General features: G+C 49.3%; 1 pseudogene; it reads left to right on the forward strand.

Annotated features, from left to right (window-relative positions):
- Positions 1 to 9,690: 9,690 nt before the first annotated feature.
- On the forward strand, positions 9,691 to 14,842 carry LOC146203353 (uncharacterized; annotated as a pseudogene).
- The last annotated feature ends 7,091 nt before the right edge of the window (positions 14,843 to 21,933 follow it).

The raw sequence follows: 21,933 nt of genomic DNA on the forward strand, positions 1-21,933 counted from the left end.
ATTTGTTCCTGCACTGTGACCCAGATGGCATTGTTCACATTTTCATTTGGTTTGATTTTTAGGGTTTTAACATTCCGAAGCGACTCGGACTATGAGGTACGCCGTAGCGGAGAGCTTTTGATATTTCGACCTTGTGAGCTAACGTGAACTGACATCGTACAGGGAGGGCCTTTGCGATTCGCCTCCATCTAAATGCGGCCGCCGCGTCCTGGATCGAACCGATTCCTCAGCATTTTCTGAAAATTTAGCTCGAAAACTGTCGACTGGAAACCTTGGGAAGAAGTCTTTAAATGCATTATGCAACAAAATACAGAGTCAGTGCTGGTATCGGCAACAATCTGGGACCGGCTCTGGCTCCGGTTAAGGTTTTTGGCTGAAGTTCTGGTGATGTTGTAAGCCATGCCAGACAATTTTACCTTCGTTAAACTTTCCTGGTAAATTAGCTTCAGCGACCGCTAATCGTAACACAGTGGCATGCAGCAAGGAACTTCTAAGCTCCCATTAGTGAGAAATTTGGCCATTCCGGAGAGATATCTAACTGTACCATATAGCGATCATCAGCTGTTAGGCACCGTTGAATCTGTTTCGTCAAAGCCACCCAAGATCATTCCGCTTTATCAGTTCACCTTTGCCTGACTTTCCGAGAACTAACCAGCATCATTGCATCATCGCCTCTCATGGCAGTTAAAGCCAGAGCGGCAAAGCCCACGGCCAATGAAAGACGAGGAGAGCAAATGCGATCACGCGGGTATACCGGTCGATAGATGATCGCGATCATTCAATCTGAGTAATCAAAGGAGCCCGTTGAGTGCACAGTTTTTTGGCACGGAAGCAGGCCAGATCGCAGAATTCCAAGGAACATTTTGGTAACCCGGTGGATCTCGGTTGTGCATTAATTCAGTGGGACCGCTGATGGCAGAATGACACGAGGCTTCGCATTTCGCAAGCTCCGCTTTCGTAAGCTCCCACATTACTGAGTCCGGGGCGTGTGATTACTGTCACCTATACACTCGGCGTCTTATAGTGGCGCGGCTGCAGATTGAGGACAAAGAAACAAATGGCGCCCGTAGTGTACGTATTGCGAGTGTAGCACAGCTATACTGTCAAATGCAGTCTAAGCTGCAGATGCCTCTCGAAGGAGGCTCTCCAACCTGTGGCGTCGACATATTAAATCTCTTGCATCGCACGTGGTTAGCCGGTTGTGGGAGGGACACCTCTAAGGTGCAGTTGCCGCTTCGTTGCCAGGGCGTGAGCCTCTTGACGACAGTGTTCGCTCGTACGAACGCAGATCCGTGGTAAGAGTTTCAGTGCGGACGTGCGCAGAATCCGCCAACTCCTCGTCTCCGCTCGAAGAGGTGCTGCCGCCGTCTTGTTTGCAAGTTCCTTCGTCCACTATTTTCGTGCTACTTATCTTCGTCTGGCCGAGCTCTGGTTAGCGGAAATTGCGTAAAAGAAGTTAGCTCCCGGAAGCTATACGCCGTACTAATGTTTCTCTCTCGACGCGCGCTCTGTCGAAATGCCGCCACCGCGGTCAGCCTGCAACTCGCGCGATCGTGTTCAATCCCTTCCGCACACCATGGCGCTCGTCGCTAAAACTGAGGAATTTCTAATAAGATGCGTCGGACAAGTTCTTCGCCGTGCCATGTGTTCCGCGGGATTTCGAAGTCTATTTGATTTTTTGCTTTCAGGCGCTGTTTGCTCGGAGTGTCATGGGGTTCCCTACAGCCTCGTCTTATAGCGTCTCCATCTTTTTTATTTGAATAGATCTCGGGAACAGAGATTTCCGTGCTTGGACCCTCTTTGAATATAGCCCACTCCGACTACTGGCAGATTTCATATGAAAAAGCGCTCACAATACGGTCGCCGAGCGCTCGTTCTTGTTTGCGCACTCGAGCGGAACCCCGAGACTCAAGTCTTACGCCTGTGCACCGCGGCTTACGATACGGCCAGTGGCGGAGGGCGAGAACGCTGAACGATTTCTTCACTCGCAGTGAATAGGCGCAAAACATGGGTAAGCTGTACTACTACAGCACGCTGTGTTTAACAGCAAAATGGAGACCGAACGATACCGAAAGCTTTCGTTTTCTTGATGAAACTTCTGCATAATTCTTCCCGCCCAAGTTGTATCGAAATTCATTTCGTTACATTTCCGTTGAAAAGCGCCGTTACGCAGCTTCACTCGTTTGCTGCTATCTGTTTCGGAGACCAAGAAATGCTGAGAGCAATGCATGTGACCCGCAGTTACAAGCCTACTGGGCGTTGCTGAGGCGTGGCGTACAGGTTGAGCAAGCACTTTTTGTTCGTTTTCACAGACATTTCACGACGCTGAGCACGCCTCCTTCCGCATCAGCTTCAGAAGTACGCACGCCGCCTGCGCGTTACTTTTGGCGACTTCTGCGACATTTCCACGACTCTCGAAGCGATTTCTTGTTTATTATGGGACAGCTGTCCAGCTTTCTGGGACAACTATGTTCCGCCGTGAGAGTGGAAGACGATGAACTTCGTCGTCGCCTTTCCTCTTGTTCCCAGCCGCATGCTTATCATGCGATTCATACGGACAATGACTTGTTTTGGTCTGTACATTCCTTTTTTTTATTCTCTATGGCATTTGCGGTTGATGGCTACGCTGTGTTGAACGTAATTATTTCTCTATTGCTGACTCCTCATTCGCACATATTTTAATTAGAGCCAGCATCAGTATATATCTTCAAGACACGTCACTGAGTACGCATTCACCTGATCCTTTCCTAACACGCCTGAACCAGCGAGCCTTCTTGGCCAAAGCGCAGAGAAAATCACTCAGATGCGCATTTTCTGATGTTCACTGGATGGTATAAAATTCACCATTTATTTTTGATATAAATATTTGCCGGAAGTTAGCGCTGCGTGCGTCTTCTTTATCTCTCCGTGTGTGTTTGTTTTTGCGTTAAGTTTGTTTGTTTTGTTTGTTTTCAAGGAAACTAACAACCTATCCCCTGGAAGGGGGGCAAATACAATCCTCCTTCCCTTTCCTGCTTATACTTCACTACATAATTACAGAATTCCCGTCCTCTCCTCCCAAACCGCCATCATCCATGCCGCCTGCAGCTGTGGTTATCTAACACTTCAATTCGGGATCACTGCCGCGGCGACCGGACCCGGTGAAGATGCATCGGGTGAACGTGGACATCCAGTTCATGATTAAATATGTTACTGGCCCTATTTTATGTGTGACTTCTGTTCTTCATCTCGAAAAAGAAACCTAACCAGGACATCACAATACCAAAATAGCGTCGCCTGGTGGGTGTCTCCTGCACGAATGCCCGATGCGGCCTATGCGAGACAGATGGCTGTGTCGAGTGGAGATTGCTCATGCTGCTAGCTTTCAGCGGCACTTTTTCTCCCAAGCGGTAGGGCAGAGGACTGGCTCTTTTCGGACTGTCAAGAAATTTTATGTGAACCAGCTTTCAGAGTTCACATGCACTACAGTTTGCGAGATATTACTTTATTCGGAAAGACTACGCATCGGCACATGGATTATACGTAAATGGACATCGGCTCTGTACGAAGCTTCGCCAGTCCGCTGAATCACCATGACAATTTTCTTGGTCCCGACGCCGTTTGAGGTGCGTCCTTTCGTCAAATTTACCTGTCTGCTGAGCCTTATGTCCCCCGTTCTTTTTTTCTTTTCTTCGCGCCACCGGCGCAGGAAAGTGCATCAGACCGCAGACTACAACGTATGGGCGCATGCGGGGCGCATAAGCGAGCAAGCGAACAAATAGACAAGCAAACAAAATATAGCCGAAAGGAAGTTCAGAGGCTCAAAGCATGGTGCTCGGACAGCATTCGCTTGTTTTGCGCAGCAATTGGTCCAGGATCACTCCCGTTTCGTCACGTGGGTACCTGCAGCCAGGGCCGGATTAAGAAAAACGAGGGCCCTGGCCTAAAGGGCATGTATACTACAACCCTTATTCCCCCTCTCTTGGTTGTCCCTCCCCACTTCCATGTGGTACTTCTCTAATATACCACCAGTTTCCAAATAAAAACAATAAGGTGAAATACCCAAATATTTTCATCCACGTTATGAGGCACTAGCTCAATTTCTTGTAATTATTTTACAGGTATGTAATCCGAGATAAGACTGGAAGTCTGCACGAACTGTGCTGATTAAAAAAAGGCGACCCTATTTCTGTTCAGAACATAATTTCTGTTACCATCTTGCAAACTGTTAAAACGCATAGCTGCCAACTACACCTCGGACTTTTTTAATGAACTTAACAAACGTATTAACATCGTTTCAACGAAGATCCAGAAAGGGACTTTTCATCGTTCATTTCGTCACTTCAGTGCTTGACAAAGTCAGCCAGGTAGACTTTATAATTTGATCATAGTAAAGCTTTCGACCTTGTGGGTCATGACGAACTTACTCTGAAATTACAAACACTTACACTTCCTTGTTTTCTTATCGTCTGGGTTTCTGCCCATCTAACTGATCGGACTCAGCATGTAACTATTAAAGATAACCGTCCACAGCCTGCCAGCGTGCACGTTAGGAGTACCACAATGAAGCATCTTTAGGCGCCTTCCGTTTTTAATATTTTTAATTGTGGAAGTTACTAATGAACCATTAAATATTGTTTATTTGCCAATGGATGCGTTTCTTTTAGTGAAAATAACTCAGCAAACAGCTACACTCATTCTGTGCGTTGGAGCGCACCTCCTCGTCTTCGGCCATGGCCGGGTCAGCGCGTCGAAAAAAAAAAATCGCGAGTCAGTCCTCAAAGAACATCTTTACTCTCTTATGGACCCTCTGTACCGGACAGAGAAGGGACTGTTCAGCTTTTTTTTTTCGCTAGTGGGCTGCCATAGCCACTCAGGGGCTGACTACGAAATTGCGGGCAGGTCGTGAGGGTCGACACATGGTTCTCAAACCTGGTCTTGGTGGAGTCCTCAAGAGCGAAGTACGCATTCCGCTACTTGCGATGGTCATTTCACTTGTAGGCGGCCACACGGTCATAGCGATCGAACCAATCTTCGTCATGCTCTCAGGGTTGCCTACCCTGCGGTAGGCAACAGTTTCGGAAAGAATTAAGATGGGTGGCTTGGCAGGCGGCGGCTGGTCCGAGGGGCGGTATACGCGGTTGTAGAGATGGGCAAGACGGCTTACATTAGTGAGCGGATCGGAGCGGCTCCGCTCACTAAAGTGAGTCGGCTCACTAAAGTGAGTCGGCTCACTGATATCTGTAGAGGTGGGTGGGTAGCTCAGGAGGGGCCGGATCTTCAGTTTCTGCCTGCGGTTGTGATTGAAGCTGCGGTTTCTGCCTGTTGAGACGACTGAGGAAGGTGCTATGAAAGAACGCGGAACATTCGGACCACTTCGCTCTGCTTTTCTCCTCTCCGGAGCATGGCTCCGCTCCGGACACTAAAAAATACCGCGTACCAAGCACGCTTGGAGTACGACAACATTGGCCTCGATCCCCTGACGCCCGGCCTCGAAGGCGTCAGGGGAGGATGGCCCCGAACCATCGCGTCGAATCCAGGTCGCCGGGTCTTCTGCTGCTCATGATGACAGAGCCCAATGGATTGCCGCGGACTACTTTACACAGCGGACGAGTACGAGTACCGGTCCCCACTCGTCGGCATGGAACGAAACCACAAAACTGCAAGACAAAAAAAAAAAAAGTGCAGGCACCAGCAGCAGTGCGCCCGCGGTACCCGCGGGAAGATCCGAAGGCAATGGGTTTGTTGTGACACTGACAAAGAAGGGCGGTATAGTTGCTTTTTCGCTTTGCGTTTTGAAAACTCTCACTCGGTTCCGACAGACAAGCCTCACTGAACGAGAGAGAACCGGCTTTTTAAAAGAATCGCCGTTCCAGCCATCTAGCAGATCTCCATCCATAGAACAAAAGCAAAAGAACCGCCTCACTCGCTCTCCAAAAGAGTGGCGCACTCCGCTCAAAAGACAGCCGAGGGCCAGGACATTTATCGCGAATCTTGCGAGAGAGGGCAGGAGGTTGCTTTCTCGCATCGCTAATAGATGGCGCGGAAGTCGCATCCGCCTGTGACGGAAATGTTCACTGAACGAGAGAACCAGCAACCAGCTCACCAGCTCTCCAAAAGATCCGACGGCTCCGGCCGCTCCGGATCCGATGGCTCCGGCAGATCCGGCTCTGGCTTTGCGGAGCCAAATGATTCACCCGCTCGTTGAAAGGAGCGGCTCTGAAGATCCGGCTCGCTCCCAAGCGACTCATCCCTACGCGGTTGTTTCTTCATTCTCTCTCTGCTCTCATTCATAAGGGAAAAGGGCATAGATCTATCGGCGCCTACACTTATTTGTCACGGACTAATATGAGAGCATCAGCAGCCGTTTCGGAAGCTTTCTTCTCACCTCTGTACATACGGTACATGCCCACAGTGGGGGATTGGCCATAGTTGAGTGCATCTGCAAGAATTGAAGACTTGATCCCGAGGGCACACACGCACTTCGGCCCCATCGTCCTTCCACGAGGGATGCCAACCAGCGATGTTACTCAAGTAGCGCAATGCAAGATCAGTGCGGCTGACAGGACAGGTGCTTTAAATGCAGGTCAGACAATTATCCACGACAATGGACGTCATGACGAAGCTCACAAGGTGCAAGTCCCCAAGCACGTTGGTAGTATTGAGAAGCCAGTTTGCTCATCTACAAAGAGATAAGCGGAGTTCTAAAAATGACAAGTGACGCCCGACTACTGTGCCGGAGTGCCCGGGTTCGATCCTGACCGCCGGTGGCTGCGTTTCGATGGAGGCGAAACGAAGAGGCCTCCGTGTGCTGTGCAATGTCAGCGCACGTTAAAGATCCCCAGGTGGTCGAAATTGCTCCGGAGCCCTCCACTATGGCTCCTGTTTCTCTCTTTACACTTTCACTCCCACCTTCCTTCCTTTCCTGGTGCGGCTGAGGTTTCCACAGAAACAAGCGTGACAGATACTGCGCCTTTCCTTTCGTGTGAACGAATAATTTATTATTATTAAACTCGAGGTGCTTACACTGGTAGCATCCGACAGTTCATCATTTCTGACTACAGCAGCAGAATGTGGACATAATGCATGATGCGTGGATGTGATGCGTAGACCAACGTATATGGCACCGTCAGAGTCCTGCCTGCCGATAGCACTGGCTCTAGTGGAGAAAGGAAACCTGCAGGGAAAGCATGTGAAAATGCACGCACTCTGGAAACATCGAACAAACACTAACCGGGTCGCTGTAACAACGGATGGAAGCGGCAGGCAGCATGGAATTAATGGGAAGGTGAGCACCTAGACATATCTTTGCTTCGCTCCTATTCATGAGGGCATGAGGGTCCATGACTGAATGCTCCCAGGTCCGAAAAACAAATTAGGGGCATTTAAGCTTCGCCTTAAATGTAGACGCGAATAGCCTTTAAAGGGGCCATGACAGCTAACAACTGAGCATAAACTGATTATTTCATTTCACTCCTCACACGTTTAATTATAAATCCTCGAAATTTAAGCTTTTTCCGTGTAGTAGACAGTTTTAAAATTAATTTTTATTATTAATATCGGAATCAGCTTTCTGGTTTGGCAACCATTGACCGTTGACGTCATAACGAGATATCATCCTCATGTCGTCTGCTATTCGCGTTGTCGGCGGCACTCTTGCATGCACGCCGTGGATGGTGGCCATTGAGTTTTTGTTTCTTCAGCAAAACTATTTTATTCACATATTCTTTTTTCTTTGAGAAGCCTTCACTATAATATGCGACCTTATTGATCCTCAGACTTGTTTTTGGCTTTGTCTAGAGATTGCCGAGGAGGCCGAAATCAACGGGCTCATGCTGTACAATTTAGGCATACAATCAAAAGCATATTATTCCTACGTTATTAGAGTTAGCTTGTTTTCTCAACAAGCGCTCCAGCGTATAAAAAGGCACTTATCTAACGTTTCCTTCGGACGTGTACATGCGCAGCGAAAGTATGGAGTGGTTAGTGTTATGATCCTGATTGTTGAGCTATTGCCGTCGCTTTTTCGGTCCAACCTAAGAGTAAATCTTAAACAAGCATACCTTGATGCGAGAGCACACCTTGCGACATTACAGGAGCAGACAAAATTTTTGAACGAAGTGGTACCTCTTGACTTGCTGTTATATGCGCGTGTTAGTGAGACAATTATTTTCGGCTGATAAAGTGTTTTTGCAAAACTATGTTCAGTCTGGCCACGGCCAGCGCACGAAAGCATGTGCCGCCGCCGCCGCTTGAGTCCCGTCATCGCAAAACGCACCGTGATTCGATTGCTCTACACTGCATACCCGCACCGAACAAGAGCCTTCCACCCGCCGTCGTCTCCGCATCTCGCCTCCCCCGCAGCCGCGCGCGACTGCGACCGACTCCCGAGCCTCACCTTGCGTTTTTTCTAGTGCTTCTCCAGCAAATGACTCGTGAGTGCTTCAACGTAAGCATAAACTCACGCAGGAATGCGCCGATTCGCAGATTACGACTGCACCCACAGCGTGTTTGTTTACATAGCTTTTGCAATGACTGGATGCATGCTGCTCGTTCGCACGGCATAAAATGCAAGCTGAGCTAGCAATACCAAAACCTATCCACTACTTTTTCGCACCGGTTGCACCTTTATTTATTTATTCACAAATTACAACTGCGCTGCGAGAAGCGCCGTGGATCCTACGTCCCCTGCCTGCGCCGGCTGCGCTCGCTAGACAGGGTCACATATCGACGCTTCCCGCTCAATGTGCACTTGCCTTCAGTTCCGTCGGCGTTGCGGGGCTGAATACCTCACATTACGGCGATAGGCGACCGTTGGCTGTGCTGGCGTCGTCGCCGGTGTAATGCGAAAGATCAGTGCGTCGATAAGCCAATGAACCTATAACCCCCTGCAGCCCACTGACTGTGACTGTGCCTTATGCTGAAGAAAACATGGATTACTCTATATCGCTTTCATGCAGTAACATGCGGTAACAACCCAGAAAACACACAAACTCTCAGGGATGTCCCATTTAAATCCGTACATCCCACATCCTAGTAGGGTAATCCGCAGGACGTCCCTGAGAGCTCCCTTCTGGTCTATGGTCGAACTTTCAAAGAAGGATCTCCGTGGGACGTTCCATTTACTTGTCCTTTTATAAGACCATGCTAAACAGATTCCAGGGCAGTTGTAAGGAATCATCACCCTGTCGCACGGAAGCGAGTGAACAAGAACCACACAAATTCGCTTGAAATATCAAGAAAATGCATACTGGTCATCACCATAACTAGAAATTGGCGCCATCCCTGTTACAATACTCAACAGTCGCTAACTAAATTTCAGTTGCGCTTTTCCAAGAGTCTATGTTGGGGGGGTTGCAATTGATTGTTCATTGTGGTTTTTCAGACCATATGAACAGCGAATGTAAGCTCATAACTGCATTATCTGATGCATGGGAATTGGTTCCCTTGGAATATATATAGAAGGCGGGAAAGGCCACCAGGTGGCGTCGCCCAGGGCAGCAGCACCCGCGTCGAGCTCCGATCAAATCCGCACGCATCGCTGTTCTGCGCCACCAACCCCTGAAAGTTTTCAACCGGCGCGTAACCTCATCACCGCGCATCGACTGATACCAAGTACAACCCGGTACCGTTCCGCATTGCGTGGCAGCGGCTGTTCGAAAATCCGAAGCGGCCGCCGCCCTCGTAAGCCTCGCAGCCCCGCAGCATAACATGGACTCCTCGGCCCCAGCGACGCTCCAACCGCAGCCTGCCCCTGGAAACATCGCCGCCATGCCTCTCACCGCCGCACCGTCCGCCGCCACCTCGAACGATGCCCTCCTCGACTCCGCGGACTTTACCCCCGACCCCGCAGATGGATGGATTACACCCGCCGCCCGTAAGACACGCACTGAGCCCCGTTCCCGGTATGCCCTCCACTCCGTGTGCGTGCAACTCCCCGCCGCCGCCTTTGCGCCTACTGTAAAGCCCTACGCTCTACTCACCGCCTTCTCCGCGGCGGCTCAGCTCCCTGCCGGTGCCTCTTCCGACATTTCTTTCCATCTCCGGCCCCAGCAACGGATTGCCATCATCAAGACCTCGTCCCAGCTGATTGCTTCACGCCTGAGTGCCATTAATCACATCACCCTCAACAAGGAAGAAATGCTCGTCCACTCATACATAGCAACCCCCACCAACTCCTGCCGCGGTGTGATACACGGCGTCGACGCTGGCCTCTCCACAGCTACTCTCATGCAAGGCCTGGAAAACTACTCTGCAAACATCCTCAACGCCCGCATGATGGGCACCACCGAGTCCGTCCTCATCACCTTCGAGGGCTCAGTAATTCCAAACACCGTCTATTTTCGCCGCGCCGCGTATCGCTGCCGCCCACATCACCCCAAGGCATATAAATGCACCCAATGCCTGCAATACGGGCACCGGACTTATACCTGCACCGAACATTACCTCCGCTGTAACATCTGCTCTACTGAGCTCCAATCAGCTGACGACGCCCATCCCTGCTCGCCATGGTGCCTTCACTGCAAAGCAGACCATCCACCGTTCGACACCGCATGTCCCATTCAGCATCAGCAAGACCAAGCCCGGGCCAAAGCTTCATATGAGCAGCGCATCAAGTTACGCAGTGCTACGTCGATTTATAAGGCCTCACCACCTACGGGCCCGGATAGCACTGCCCTACATGCGAATCCGCAGTCATCTGCGCAATTTTTAACTTCTCTACCTGCCACATCGACCTGGGGAAAGAACCAGCCTCATCAGATGCCTCTTCAACCGCCATCTACAGCACCGACCACATCGTTCCTGCGTCCTGCTACTGTTCAGTTGACAGCCCAACCTCAACCTCAAATCACGGGACCAAAAGAACCCACCCCGCATCAGTCCACCTCCGCAGTGAACCAACAGGCGGCCCCTCAGGAGAGGTTGCCCCCGGTCAAACCACAGCTGACAGCAACTTCGCAAGACACCCCCTCATGCTCAGGTACGCCAGGCACTCTCCCATCCTCCCCCCTCTCCACCCCTCCTCCGCTAAACTTTTGCAACAATACACTGATCTAAAAAACCGTCTTCTTCCGTGTGAGAAACAACTGACCGAAATCACCCAACGTGTTTCCACCCTCGAAACCCTTGTTTCTAACGTTCTCTCCATTGTCTCCCCCCTCGTCTCCCGAATCGAGGAGCTCACCTACAGCGTCGCTTCCCTCGAAAAAACCATCCACCTCAACACTCCCACCCCCATGCAAGCCACCTCCCAATCTCTCAAACGTACACACCCAACTCCGGCGGCCGAGGTAGGTCCTCTACCTCCACCCCCGCCGTCTTCGTCGTTCTCTCCCACCTCTAACGCACTATAACGGCTAACACAACCGCACTCCAAATTATGCAATGGAACTGCCGCAGCCTCAGAACAAATAAAACACCTCTGTATCAATGGCTTCTCACTCTTCCTTCTCTACCGGCTTTCCTGCTACTTCAAGAAACACGCCACACTCATAACATCCCCGGATACCGTGGACTGCACACCCCCAACACTACCAAACCCCTCGTTTCCTCTTTCATCCGTAGAGACCTCAAGTTTGAACACATCGAAGTCCCGACCGTGCTACAACCCTATCTCATTGCTTTCGTATTTTATCCCTCACCAAAACAGCGCCCTATATGCTTCCTCAACTCTATAACAGACCCACCGAATACTGCCTTTTCAAACCACTCTTCTCTTTCACTGCATCCCTAGCTCCCACCCACGAGCTGCTACTGGCAGGAGATTTCAATGCCCCGCACGTCAGCTGGGGCTACCCGACTACATTACGGCCTGGCCGCATACTTCACACACACACATTATGCAGAATCACGTGCTTCACCGTACTCAACACTCCTGACACACCCACACGCACAGGCACAAGCACACAAAAACCGTCCACCCCTGACCTCGCGCTCTTCCTAGGCTCCACACAAATCACCTGGCAAAGCACGGACGCACAGCTCCTCAGCGATCACTATATCATTCTGTTATCTCTCGATCTCTCTCTACGCCACCGGAAAAGTACCCGACACCTCACAAACTGGGAATCATTCCGCAAAATCCGCACTTCCACCTCATCCCAAGCTTTCCCATATCCAGATTGGCACCAATCTCTTCATTCGGCACGACAATCTGCAACTACGACAGAAAAGTCTTCTGCGCCCTTGTAACTCCTGACCCACACCTAATCCGCCTGTGGAAGCGGCGCAAGCGACTCCTTAGAAGAATCAGACAACAGCCACACAACCTCCAACTCAAAGAAACACTAGACCGACTACACTCTGACATAACACACTACTGTTCGACCCTTGAGGCATCTAACTGGGATAAAGTTTGTAACCGCATCAATGGCACCCTCCACCAAAAATCCACCTGGCATCTCCTCCGCTCCCTTCTCGGTCCCCAACCCCACCCCACCCCACCCCCACTATCGATAAATTTCTGTCCCTGCAAGGTCCCGCTCGACTAGAGCAAATTCTATCGAACCTATACATTCCTCCACCTCTTCTATCAACCTATCCAGCTTACACAGGCGCCTCTCAAGCAGATCTCGACAAACCCTTCTCTCTCAACGAGCATGATTTTGTTCTCGCACAAAATTCCCGCTCCTCGACACCAGGTGAGGACCTCGTCACCTACACTCTTCTTCGAAACCTTCCTGACCCTAACAAAGAAACTCTTCTTTCTTACATCAACGAACACTGGTCTGAGGGCACTTTTCCCGACGAGTGGAAATCCTCGACCATTGTCCTTATTCCGAAACCAGGTAAACCGTCTACTCTCCAAAACCTTCGTCCCATCTCCCTTACCTCATGTGTGGGAAAGACTATGGAACGGCTGGTTCTGACCCGCTTTCAGGAGCATCTCGACGCCATCGACTTCTTTCCTCACACCCTAATCGGGTTCCGTTCTCACGTCTCGACGCAAGACCTTTTCCTCCTCCTCGAACACACATTCCTCCAGCCCCCCTCAGCTCAGGTACATGCCTTGGTCACAGTTGACGTTCGCAAGGCATTCGACAACATCAGTCATAATCACATGCTCGACTCCATTCAGCACACTAACTGCGGGCATAACACATATACCTATCTCCGTAACTTTTTGCAGAACAGGACGGCCCAATTTTGACTACAAGATACTTTTACTGAACCAATCGCCCTAACACGTGGCACTTCACAAGGTGCTGTGCTCTCTCCGACTCTCTTTAACCGCACTAGCCAGAAAGCTCACCTCCATCCCCGATCTGCATCATATATTTTACGCTGATGACATCACACTCTGGTGCACCCGCGGGTCCCCCGGAGATGTCGAAAACACGCTACAGCAAGGCCTTGACCTCATCTCCTCTTTTCTTTCTCACACCGGACTTCAACCAGCACCGGAAAAATCCGAACTCCTTTTCCTCACGCATACACAATATCAACGCTCCACCCAGTCACTCATATCACTACACATCGATAACCAACCAATACCCCGAGTCAATTCATGCCGGGTTCTCGGTATGCACCTTCACACGAAACAAAGCACGCCCTCCGTTCAACAGGCCATTAACACATGTCATCAAGTTACTCAATTGGTTCGGCGTGTATTTAAGCGTCATGCTGGACTAAGCGAGTCACGTGCCACGCAGCTAGCACACGCCTTGGCCCTAAACAAAATCCTCTACTACATACCTTACCTTAAACTTACACAGCAACACCTTACCAAGCTCAGTGCCGCACTCAACCCTCTATACAAAGCCGCACTACATCTCCCAGTTCACACGTCCAACCAACGACTCTACGAAACAGGCCTTTTCCTGCCTCTTCCTGCGCTCATCAACCTCCATCGGGAGCGCCAGCTAGCCCGCTTGTCCGGCACGCAACAGGGTCGATGGATTCTGCGGGAGGCTGGAATACCCCCCATTGATCTTCCTCTCCACATACCCGGTCATGCACTCCCTTCTAACCTCCGGATTGCACCCATCCCTCGGCACATACAGCCGGGGCTACATGACGGTCGTCGACAGGCACAAGCTACCCACCACAACCCTCCTTTCTCTACTCATACGGTGGCGTACACAGACGCCTCACGCCTTTCAGACACTGGCACCGGCGCATATGTCATCCATTCCCCGCATCTTCCGGACCCCATATGCCAGACGTGTGGACCTTTTAGCAACCCTCCCTGCTCAACCACGCTTGAAATCACGCCCATCGTGCACGCCGCTCAGACATTCATGCAAATGCCCTCCACAAACAACTACATTATATACACGGACTCACAAAACGCTCTTCGATCCATCCACAACCGCACCATACCCGTTGACTTACGAGACAGTCTCGATGAGGCCCTCTTCACCTTACGCCCAGCCACTGTCACTCTAAAGTGGATCCCTGGTCATTCAGGGATCGCCGGAAATAAGCTGTGTAATCAGATCGCCCGCGATTTCCATAACCGGGCTCCGGTGATCCCCTGGGTCAGCCCACCGACAAGTGACGAGGCATACGCTCTAAAACACATCCTGAAAGAGCATTATACGCAGCTAAAGGAAGATTTTGCCCGTCTTCCGGCGCCCCACCCAGCCCTCCCTATCCCCCAAGCCAGAGTTCTCCGTAAAATTCAGTCAAATGCCCTCATTACCCCGGCGCGCCTCTCCCTTTATCACATGCGATAACTGCCCCTCCATCTACGCGAATCTTGAACACTGTCTTTTCCTCTGTCCTGCCGCCATACAATCCTCACACTATCCATAGCCCCCCCCCCCCCCCCCCCCCTGTATCCTGGCGTGCCTGGCTGGAATCTTCACCGAAGGAACAACTAGCCTTGGTACGACAGGCAGCCGACCTGTTGGACGCTTAATTTGAGTCCTGAATAAAGTGCATTACTACTACTACTACTACTAGAAGGCGGTCACGAAATATGCTGCATTACATGCAGCCTACCATAATACGAGAGGTAAAGTTCAATGTGAATCATGTTTTCAAAAAGGGCATAAGTCAATTGCAAAGGTTAAACGTGGCGCCCAACTATAACGGGGTACAACTCCTGGCGCCCCAACTAGCACGTGGCGCCTAACTTCTCCGAAGAGCACGAACCAGCTCTAATGGCTTTATTTTTATTGTCGACAAAGAAATGAAGGGGCTCAATTAACAGAATGTGGCATGTGACCTTGGTTAACTGTACTGCTAACAAAATATATAACTATTCAAGAGATTTTATATAGCTTTGCACATATGCAGTCTATTTCTTGCACATATCAGGACACACTTGTTGTGAAGTATACTATATAAAAGTGCTTGTGAAGTGCGATGATCTCAAAATTGTGACTCTTCTATCTTTGCAAAATGTGGGTATGTGCGTAAGTTCTGTGTGTGTAATTTCGCAAGAACCGCAAAGTTTCCGTTGTGTGTTCATTCTGCATAGTATGCGACACCCAGTATATAGGCATATGCAGAAAACATGTATAGTACTAGTAGAGGCTGCAGCATGCAGTTACAACGCCCCCGAATATGGCTCTGCACATGGGCGTTCATCGAGTGCGTAGCGTGTTTTTAGCCAATTATTATTATATATGTTTTAGAATAGTTAGTTCAGCACAAAATAATTATAACTGGAAATGTTGAGAATGGTCAAATTCAACATAGTGGCCTTTCCCGATGAAATTCAACTCTGCCTCCAATTCTTCCAAAATCATCACTGCCCTAATTGTCCCAATACAAATTAAAGGTGGCAACTTGAGTCTGCTCATAACACCAACCTGAGCTGAGATTTATTTGAGAACTGGAAACAAACAATTTTTGAAAGACAACATATAATTGCATGCTTCTTACGAGGCCTCTGCAAGACAGGGCCTAGAATAACAAGCAGAGGAAAATCTCTTAAACAATGTCCCAATAAGCTCCTAAAATACCCCAAACATGTCCCACCTCGGTATTGTTTGGGACGTCCTGAGGAAGTCATTTCTTGTTTCCTTTGGGATGTTTTGGGGGACTTTTTGTGGGACTTCTCCGGACTTCCCTAGAACATCCGAATCTCCCACAATCGGAATCCTTGGGATGTCCCTAGAACATATGTGTGTTGTCTGGGAATGAGGGTATGGCATTGTAAACAAATTTACAAGCCCAATGCTTCGATGAGATATCGCGGATAGTCTCCGCAAAATACTACAGTGATGCGCGTGCCGAAAGCAGAAAAAATAGAAATCAGGTCTCTCATGGTCCCCTTCGAAAGCAAATTTCCCTGCTCTTACTCTGGCCACCGATCCTGGTCGGCGACGACAACAGCCAATAGGCTTGTGCGCTTCCCTCTCACCCGTCTCGCTGTTGCGCACGCAATGTTCCTGCTATGAAACCGTTTTATGTGCTGCGCCATTCATACAGCCTTCCCTTCGTTCGCACAACCGACCGCTCCGCACCGCATTGCACACCACGCCTCCTGCCAAACGCGGAGGAGGGAGGGAAACTTGGCTTGAGGAGGCCAAACGACCACGCAGGAGAGTGAAAAACCTCAGGGAGAATGGAAGGGAAAACTACAGAATCAGTACATTGCGGTGGCTGTAACTGCGCTGCTAATTACTATTTTCAAAAAATGTTCGCAAAATGTGATCCCCGGAAGCTATAAAGTTATTACTAAAAAATAAAAATAGCATACTGTAAGAATAAAAATAACAAATAAAATCCGATAAAAGTAATTACAATGAAAATAAACGCTACAATAAAAAAGTTGTGTCGGAAAAGCAACGGAACACAGAATGAGCTCATAACGGAACTAGACATGAACTCGCAATGCTTTCGCGTCTCAATACGTAAGGAGACAATTCACCCCAGCAATTTCTTTCTTATTCCAATTATTGGGCACGGTTATGCAAGCGTTGGTGCGAATTAAAATGAACAAAGCAGCAACCAAACTGCAGGCTTTGTATGCCTCCCGTGGCCTAAGCTTATCTGTGGCATCACGTACCGTCTTTGCCAAAAGTAACCGAGCAGCCCCGCCGGCCTGCGGAGAACGCACGGGTCCGAGCTGCGGTGCTACCATCGCCGTCGCTAGCCGTTGCTCTCCGGCGGCTAATGTAAGTGGTGTAAACTGGCTGACGTAAGCATGCTCCCTCGCTCTCCTTCTTGAGATGGTAAAAAGTAAGCGCGTATCATGTGCCATCTCTGATTTGGCGCTTTCGGAGCGCTGGGCTACTGAGCGAGGGCGCTTCGCATAGCATCACTCGCTCAACGGTCCTTTTTGGCTGCGTTCTTCCTTACAATCCTTTCGCGGTTAATATCAGTACAGTGGTGCCGTTGCAACGAATGGGCATATTCATGCTATTCTGCTCGTTTGGATCGTCGGGAAAGTAAGGAAGGGAATTAATTTCGAAAACTTTGCGCGCTTTTTCCTGCGGTTCATAGTCGTCTGTTGTGACGCTTCGTTAAGCTGCAGGACAGAAAAATAAAAGAGTTTTAGCTCTTTCAAGTGGCCCTCTTGCTACATACCGTATTTCGCGCTATTTGATAACGCACAAAAAGTGCGCAATGTTATTTGCGTTGGTACTTGTGTTCGTGCGTTAAGCTCCGGCAAATCTATTCGTTTGATGAGCGAAAAGCGTAAAAATGTTATTCTAACAGCTCAAACATACGCCGGCAATTTCTCAATAAGTGCGACCGAATTTTTTTTTTTTTTTTTCAGGAACAGCATGTGACCAACATATCAGCAATGCTCTAGACATGGAGCGAAAACCTGACACGCGGTATTTTAACTGCGAACTGATTTTTGTGTTACTTCTATTACTTGACTGGTAGTTCAGTGCCCGCAGGCACAATGTTGGCATCAGTACCGTGGTAAATAAGATGCCGGAATGGAACCTTCAAGTGCAACGCAAGATCAAGCTCGCAAACGTGAGACTCCTGCCCTTGCTGAATGCCCTGGCCGCAGCAGGGTGAATTAAGCTTAGAGGGAGTTTCAATGCACGTAGAAGAAAAACTTCGTAGGCAACCATCGTAATGGCAAGCCGTTCTTGGGGGACCATATGTCAGGGAATATTTGCATCACTCATTCGCTATTGCCATATATTTTTGCGGAAGCTGTAATCTCAACTCAGACTTTCCGGCAGTTTCTTTTCGCATTACAATCGTAAAAACAGTTTCGCACTTCTGTGCGTTAGCAAGCTGCGGCAGATGCGACATTTGCGGATTCATAGACAGGAGTAGCCGCTTTTGAAACAGCAGAAAATATTGCCTCGTTTTTTTTTTTTTCTCTCTTTAGCTCAACGAAGCGTCATCGCCATCGTAGACTAGAAATGGCGCGAAAACTATACTGAGGTTTCGATACCCATGCCCTATCTCACTGTGCTATCGTTCCAAACGAGAGAAAAGCAACTACTTTCCAAATCGTTTTATCTACGAGAGCTGTACACTGGGATTCAACGCGCAAGATTTTTTAACGAGAAGCGCAGCTTCACGGCGCCAGTCAAAAATGAGCATTGAGCGTGTTTTGCTGTGCACAGCGCCCTCCATGGCTAGCACAGCGCTCAAAAAGCACGAAATCGAACGCCGCACATGCTACCCGCTTACATTTTATCATCCCAAGAATGATAGCGAGGGAACATGCTTACGTCAGCAAGCTCGCAGCCGGGCAGCAGCGGCCACCGACGACGACCGCCACGCCACTGCTTGGCCCGCATCTGCTCCGCCGGCTAGCTGGGCTGCTCGGTTACTTTTGGCAAAGACGGTACATTGCTTCTGCTTGATCCATCCCGAAACAGAATGAGAGGAAAACATTCATTTAGGAACTGTTTACAGCTTTTTCTCGCAATCCACGTGGCAGCCCATATTTGCACCATCCAAAGCCAGAACGCACAACTAAAAATGGCATCTCTACTCCTTTAAATTATAATGAGCAAGTACTCACAAGAATGCATGTCTTCTTACTGTTTATTTGAAACTGGTGACAGAAAGCTACTACGGCACTACTGACAAGCCGTTACAGAATTTCTGCCCTGCTAATTCCGTGCCGCAACATCGATCCCACTCCCTCCCACCACCACAACACACATTTTCTCATTTATTTACAATAATGCGCTTGTACTAATATCAATACAAGTACTAATATGCAAGGCCCACACAAGCTGTGCACTCACCGCCGATGTGATGCCAAATGGCTATTCCATATACGAAAGTCAGGTACCACATGCTTCAAGTGGGCCTGCAGAGCAATGCTGACGACGCGCGAGGATAGCTTTCGTGACAGGCAGTTAAGCGCAGCACCACTTCTCCATTACGCCAGCATGTGCATAGCTTCTAAATAGTGAAATCAGAACAGCAACTTGTATTTGCCAAAAAGCTGCTTTTCCTCTGTGGCAAAAATTAATCCACTGTTAATTCTTGTTAAATAAAGAGAAAGCTATATAGCCACCCGAAGAAATAGGTTGGTTTGTGGGGTTTAACGTCCCAAAGCAACTCAGGCTATGAGAGACGCCGTAGTGGAGGACTCCAGAAATTTTGACCATCTGAGAATAAGTTTCTTTTTTTTCTTTTTTTTTTTTTTTTTTTTTTTTTTTTTAACGTGCACGGACATATAGCACGTCATCCGCAAAGGGCGCTAGAGGCCGGCGCGGCATTCGCCATATGCGTGGTCATGTGTGCGGGCGCCGCAACCAGCCGCAGTACTGAACTCGGGATCCGGGATGCGCTTTTCGCGTCTTGGAATATTTACATGCACCAGCGAAGACCGCGCGAGTGCGAGGATACGTACTTACATCTGTGGACTTCGTGGGACAAGAAAAAAGTCGGTCTCGATAAAGTGTTCGACTTTGTGAAAACATCGGCTCGTACGACTGCGGTAACATCGTCCTGGTGTGTGGCGTATACTACAAGACCACCGCTTCGTTTTGAATTCTCCGACATCAGGGCCTGCTTGTGAAGTGCGCTCTTAAGTTTTGCGGCAGGTGAAGAAATTAAAGCTTATAAATCCATGAAAGCGTTTTAATTTTTTTTTTTTTTTTTTCACAATTAAGCGAGCGAAGCCAAGAGCCACACGTGTGTGAGGGCGTCGATATCCGGCGTGCCGTTTTTTAGCTAGCGCTGTCACCTCTGCCGACTTGCAAATGACGTGTTACAACTTTATCAAGAGTTATAGCTGCGCATCGCGTTGTTGCGGACCTAGTTTACATGGGTTTTGTGCATTTCAAGCAGAGCTACGTTGCCGACACTAAATTTGTAAAACGTGCTCGCTGGGTGTATATCGCTTATGCTGCGAGCGCGTAACAGCATTTGCTCGACCTTTTGTCACCCAAATTAAGCAAGTGAATTTCTTCACTTTACTGCCGGAACAGCGCGTTTGCTGACATGGCCGCGAAACACACATTTCAAGTGGCAGTCGCGGCCATGTCAGCTTTCGAATTGGGGCAATTGATGCGCTCTTCTTCCAAGATGTGTTCTACCTCAGTGGGAACGGATTTAATGAGCTGCAAGTAGTGTTGCGCGCAATCGGCAGCCGGTCACTTTTGCTGTTGGGCTGTTAACTGCATGGGTGAATGCCTGTTGCAGTGTTATGTCGTGGAGCACGAAAATGCCGCGGCAGACTCAAATCGTAAAAGTGGATGTGGAAGTATTTAACAGCTTGATAAATCTTTGCGGACCACTGTACGTCCAATGTACGGCGGGCACCTGACAGCGAACCTGATACTGCGCTCGCCGATGCCACCGGCGACCTCCGACATGGCGGACGAGGCCTGACAATGCTCGCGTCATCTGGTGGTACGGTCTCAGGAGGCTACCGCGGCCGGGATTGAAACCACGTCCTTGGGACCAGCAAGAATTTTACAGTACAGTATAGGCTCCGTACAGTGAACAGGGGGCGCTGCGGAGGAGCGCCGCACTCAGCGCCGCCGTGGCGAATTCCGCGTTACTGAGCAGGCCGAGACACGGTCGATTTCAAGGGGAGCGCGCTCCCCCTTGAGGCAGGCCGTGGCTGATGATGCATGGGAGGCGGTAGGCAGCCAGTGGCCACCCACCGTTGTTTGTGCTCAACCAGCGGGTGCGATTGTGTGTTATGGCATGCACTAGCTTTTTTATTGTGGCTAGTGAAAATATGTAATCTTTGGGTGATTAAGGGAATATAACAGGGGTCTAAAACTCGCATTTGCTGTGCGGGCCGCATTGAACAAGTTTTGTCCCTCGCAGGATAGGAGACGGAAAATAACAAGAAAATAAGAAAAGATCAACCAAAAAACAATAGGAAGGTAAGTACAATAAATAGCAATAAAAAAACTCCTCGTTCCCATAACACGCCTTCTCACCTTAGTGGAAAAGAAAGCCGACGTGATTCTTCGGTTTGCTTCCGCATCACTTGGTGAAAGGTACTAATGGTGCACCGGTTAATAAATACTATACTTACCATCAACACGATAAAAATACACAGTTAGAAATGAAATAAAGGACGGGTAGTATGGTGCATTGCTCTTTGAGGCAGAGTGAAGTACCATTGAAAGTTCATGCCGATTAGGCGGTGAATGCCACTTCATTCAAAAAAAAAAAAAGTTTGCCGTCTGGATCTAAAGCCTTTGAGTTTATTTTAGTTGCAGATCAAGGCTGCTGCTACCGCTTTCTGAACATATGTTTAGAGCCGCCGGTCTGCAGCACGCAGCTCCAGGGCCCGCGATTCGCGTGTTCGAGGTCTTTGGCAGAGTCGGATAATCTCTGACGAGCAGAACGAATATATTCAACGCTGGACATATGTGTGCTTACTACGGGACGCGTGTTCTAAAAGAAAAAAAAAAGTTTATTGCAGGTCTATTCTCGACTGACCGAGTCGCGTGGTAGTGCTACTAGCGGACAAAATGAACCTGTTTTTATTCTGACGTATTTCAGACTATTGCGGAACTCGGACGTAAATAAAATGTTCAGCGGACTCGCGACCAGCAAGATTTTGATCGCGATGTTACCTATTGGCAAGCATTTTGCGGT

This window comes from Amblyomma maculatum, chromosome 1 (assembly GCF_055883805.1).
Source record: "Amblyomma maculatum isolate TAMU_Amacu chromosome 1, ASM5588380v1, whole genome shotgun sequence".
Classification (NCBI taxonomy): domain Eukaryota; kingdom Metazoa; phylum Arthropoda; class Arachnida; order Ixodida; family Ixodidae; genus Amblyomma; species Amblyomma maculatum.